This window comes from Pteropus medius, unplaced genomic scaffold, assembly GCF_902729225.1.
Source record: "Pteropus medius unplaced genomic scaffold, Ma_sr-lr_union100, whole genome shotgun sequence".
Classification (NCBI taxonomy): Eukaryota; Metazoa; Chordata; class Mammalia; order Chiroptera; family Pteropodidae; genus Pteropus; species Pteropus medius.
Window position 1 is genome coordinate 4567246 of NW_024352947.1, and position 5261 is coordinate 4572506.

Here is a 5261-nt window from a genome sequence, read left to right on the forward strand (position 1 = left end):
TTTTTATGTAAATAATTCAGTAGCTATTTTTTTGAACAATGAAGTTTAAAATTTTGCTCTGAGAATCAACAAAATACTCTGCCATCTTAGACATACAAATCCTGCTGCAAAAAGAATAAATACATTAATTAAAATAGCAAATCATACACACACACACAAAAGTTTGCAAGCATGAGGGAACCCGCAAGCTAATAAAAAGAGATAAAAAGAAATTAGAAACACGGTGAGAAATAACCAAGTTAAATACGTACATTGCAAAAACAAAATAATATAATAAATATTTAATGTAATAATGTTGACCTCCATATACATGAATTTTGCATCCACAGATTCAAGGAACCACGGATTGAAAATATTAAAAAAGAAGTTATGTCGTTGCTGATGTGTGCTATATAATTAAGTCTCCTATGGTTGCATCTCTGCTGAACACGCCCAGACTTTTTTTGTTGTCATTATTGTCTAAATATTACAGTGTAACAACCATTTACATGACATTTACATTGCATTTGCTATTACTATTGACCCTTGAACAACACGGGTTTGAATGGCGTGAGTTCACTTATGTGGGAATTTTTTTTTCAATAAATACATATAGTATTTATTGATACTATATACACATTTTCTCTTCCTATGCTTTGCAGATACTGTATTTTTTGCAAATTGAAAGTTGTGTGGCAACCCTGCATTAAGCAAGTCTATAGGCACCATTTTTCCAACAGCATTTGCTCGCTTCATGTCTCTGTGTCACATTTTAGTAATACGATATTGCAAATTTTATTTTTATTATATTTTGATAGTGACCTGTGATCAGTGATCTTTGCTGTTACTATTGTAATTGTTTCATGGTGTCAGGAATCGTGTCCATGTGTGATGGTGAACTTAATCGATAACTGTTGTGTGTTCTGACTGCCCAACCAGCTGGCCATTCCTCCATCTCTCTCCCTTTTCTCCAGCCTCCCTTTTCTCTGCAATGCACCTGTATTGAAATTAGGCCAATTAATAACCCAATAATGGCCTCTAAGTGTTCAAGAGAAAGGAAGAGTCTCACGTCTCTAACTTTACATCAGGAGCTAGAAATGATTAAGCTTAGTGAGGAAGGCGTGTTGAAAGCGAAGAAAGACTAAACCCTAGGCCTCCTACACCAAACAGCCAAGTTGTGAATGGAAAGAAAAAGTTCTTGAAGAAAATTAAAAGTGCTACTCCAGTGAACACATGAATGATAAGAAAGGAAAACAACCTTATTTCTGATACGGAGCAAGTTTTGGTGGTCTGGACGAAAGGTCAAACCAGCCACACCATTTCCTTAAGCCAAAGCCTAGTCTGGAGCAAGGCCCTGATTGTCTTTAATTCTATGAAGGCTGAGAGATGAAAAAGCTGTAGAAGAAAAGTTTGAAGTGAGCAGAGTTTCATTCTAGAAGTTTAAGAAAGAAAGTCATCTCTACAACATAAAAGAGCAAGCGGTGATATGAAGCTGCAGCAAGTTATTCAGAAGATCTAGCTAAGATAATAAAGGCGGCTACATCAATCAGCAGATTTTCACTACAGATAAAGCAGTCTCATCTGGAAGAGGATGCCATCTAAGACCTTCATAGCTAGAGAAAAAAAGTCAGTGCCTGGGTTCAAACATTCAGAGGATAGGCTGACGCTCTTATTGGAGCTAGTGCAGCTGGTGACTTTAAGTTGAAGCCAGTGCTCATTTACCATTCTCAAAACCCTAGGGCCTTAGGAATTATGCTAAATCTACTCTGCCTGTGCTCTGTAAAAGGAACAGCAAAGCCTAGATGACAGCACATCTGTTTACAACTTGGTTTACTGAATATTTTAAGCCCACTGACGAAATCTACTGCCGAGAAAAAAAAGATCCTTTCAAAATATTACCACTCACTGACAATGCACCTAGTCACCCAGGAGCTCTCATGGGGATGGACAACAAAGTGAGTGTTGTTTTCCTGCCTGTTAGCAGAACATCTATTTGACTTTTAAGTCTTATTATTTAAGAAGTGCAGTTTGTAAGGCCATAACTGCCATAGACAGTGATTCCTCTGATGGAGCTGGGCAGAGTAAACTGAAAAGCTCTTGAAAGGATTCACCATTCCAGATGCCATTAAGAGCATGTGTGATTCATAGGAAGAGGTCAAAATGTCAACATTCACAGGAGTTTGGAAAAAGTTGATTCCAGCGGTCATGGATTACTCTGAGGGGGTCAAGACTCCGGTGGTGGACGTAATTGCAGGTGTGGTGGACACAGCAAGAGAACCAGAATTAAGAGTGGAGTCTGAAACTCTGACCAAATTGCTACAACCTCATAATAAATTCTTAATGGATGAAGAGTTGCTTCTTATGGATGAGAGAAGAAAATGGTTTCTGAAGATGGAACCTACTCCTTCCTGGTGAAGATGCTGCAATGATTGTTGAAATGACAACAAGGGATTTAGAGGATGACATAAACTCGGGTGATAAAGCAATGAGAGGATTCACCCCAATTTTGAAAGAAGCTCTGCTGTGGTAACACGCTATCAAGCTGCATAGCATTCTGCAGAGAAAACTTTCGTGAAAGAAAAAAGTCAATGGGGCAAACTTCATTGTTGTCTTATTTTAAGAAATTGCCACAGCCACCCCAGCCTTAAGAAACCACAACCCTGATCAGTCAGCAGCCATCAACGTTGACGCAAGACCCTCTACCAGCAAAAGATTATGACTCACTGAAGGCTCAGATTGGGGTTGGCATTTTCTAGTAATATTTTTAAATTAATGTATGTCCATTGTTTTTTAAACATAATTCTTTTTTCTACTTAGACTACAATATAGCGTAAACATAACTTTACATGCATTGGGTAACCAAAAAAATCATGTGATTCATTTTATTGTGATATTTGCTTTATCATGGTGGTCTGGAATAAACCCACAAAATTTCCAATGTATGCTTATGTCAATAACAATACCTTGTGAGGTTTTGGCACATATAGAATTAAAATATGTGACAAAGCAGCACAAAGAACAGGGCGAGAAGTATACAGCTGAAAGGCTATTACATTACACTTGAATAATGTTATGGGAAGATAGAGGATGATATATTAAGGATGCATATTGAAAACCCTGAGATAGGAGTCTGCAAACTTTCCCTTACAGCAGTGGTCCCCAACGTTCTGGCACCAGGGACCAGTGCTCCTATGAGAATCTAATGCCTGATGATCTGAGGTGGAGCTGAGGAGGTAATGCTAGTGCTGGGGAGCGGCTGCAGATACAGATGGAGCTTCGCTCATTGGTCCACTTCTCACCTCCTGCTGTGCAACCCAGTTCCTAACAGGTCACGGACCAATACAGGTCTGCAGCCCAGGGATTGGGGACCCCTTCCTTAAAGGAATAGATTGTAAAGGTTTAGGCTGGCAGGCCTTTCATTCCCTGTTTCATTCACTCATTTCTGACAATGAAGCACAAAACATCCTTAAACAATTGCATAGACACGTAAATGAATGAGTTTATGTGTTCCGTTAAAACTTAATTTATGAACCATGCTGTCATCTCAAGGTTACAGTTGTCAACTCCTCCTATAGGGTAATGACTAGAAATTTCAAACAAAAGTTATAACCAATAAACCAATTGAAGAAATAAAAACAAAATTAGAAACTCAATATAGTTAAAAGTTCAACAAAAGATGAAAAACAAATTAAAGAGGATAAACAAAAAATAAATAACAAGTTAGTAGATTTTAAGACTATAAAATTGATAATTTTACATGTAAAAATCATAAACACTAAAAAAAAAAAAGAGATAGAGAATATTAGACTGGATAAAAACCAAGACCAAATTATATGATGTCCAAAGAAACTCCCCTTAAGTGTCAGGCTACAGAGAGGTCAAACATACTATGATGAAGTAAGAAATCCCATGGAAAAAAATCATAAGAATTCCAGTGTCTATATTTATTTCAGAGAAAATAGACTTCAAAAAAGCAATATTGTTAGGGATATAAATAGATATTTCTTAATAATAGAGTAATCGATTCATCCCAAAGGCAAAACGATTCTAAATATGAACCTAACATCTAAGTTCAAAAGACTTCAAACAACAAGAATTGAAGGAAAAAACTGACGAATCCCAGAGTGGATTTGGAAATTTCAATATTCTTTTCCTAATATTTGATGGTGTAACTGAAGTGAGACTTATCAAGCTTTTGGAAGATTTGAACAATACTACTAATAATTAACACTTAGAGGACACTAGACCCAATATCAGAATACACATTCTTTACAGATGCATACTAAAAAAAGAGCACACACAATCTTCATAAATATAAGATTTAAAACACAAACAGCATGTTCTCCAATAAAGAAATCATTAAATTAAAATCAATAAAAGAAAAGAATTTGAAAATCCCTCACATATTTGGAGATTAAAGAATGTACTTCTAAACAGACCATGACCAAAGAACAAGTCACGAGTATAATTAAAAAGCGATTAGAATTAAAATTAAAAACACTATTACTATCAAAATTCATGAGTTACAGCTAAAACAGAGCTTAGAGGTAATTTTGTAACTTTAAACGTTTGTATAAATTTACTAGAATAAAAATGTCTAAAATCAGTAATCTAAGTTTCCACTGCAAGGAAATAGAAAAAGTACTGCAGATTAAACCTAAAATAAGGAAAAGACAGAAAATAATAGAGATAACGGTAGAATTTCATAAAATAGAAAAATGGACATAGAGAAAAACAAGGAAACCAAAGCTTTATTTCACCTAAAGTTTAGTAAAATTGACAATCTCCTTCCTGATCATGAACAAAGAAGAAAGTCACAAAGTGCCCAATATCAGAAATGAAAGAAGGAACATGTCTGTAGACGTTACAGATATTAAAAGGATAAAAAGAGAATATCGTAAACTAATCTTAATGGCGATAATTTTGGTAAATTCTATGAAGTGGTCTAATTCATGGGAAGACAAAATCGCCAGACTAATGCAAAACTTCCTCATGCAGCAGCTTCAGGTTCTTCAGCGAATTCTGTCCATGGAGACCTTTCCTGCGCTGGCTGGGTAGGATGCATTTCTATTCGGTGTGTGATTTATAATATTTCATATAATCGTTAGGGCCACCACATTCTTCCCTGACTCTTTGCTGATGGAATCTCTCTGTCCCTCTTGAAAACCTTAAAAGACAAGGCCGGATATGACCCCGTGCTGTTTTTCTCCTATGTGTATGTAGCCTGTAACCACTCAAGATAAGCATGCTTTCCCTACCTCGGTAACTGTGGAATCTGGACA

The 5261-nt window shown here is 36.3% G+C and overlaps 1 pseudogene; it reads left to right on the forward strand.

The window, feature by feature from the left end:
* Window positions 1-1010: 1010 nt before the first annotated feature.
* On the forward strand, window positions 1011-2752 carry LOC120592617 (tigger transposable element-derived protein 1-like; annotated as a pseudogene).
* The last annotated feature ends 2509 nt before the right edge of the window (window positions 2753-5261 follow it).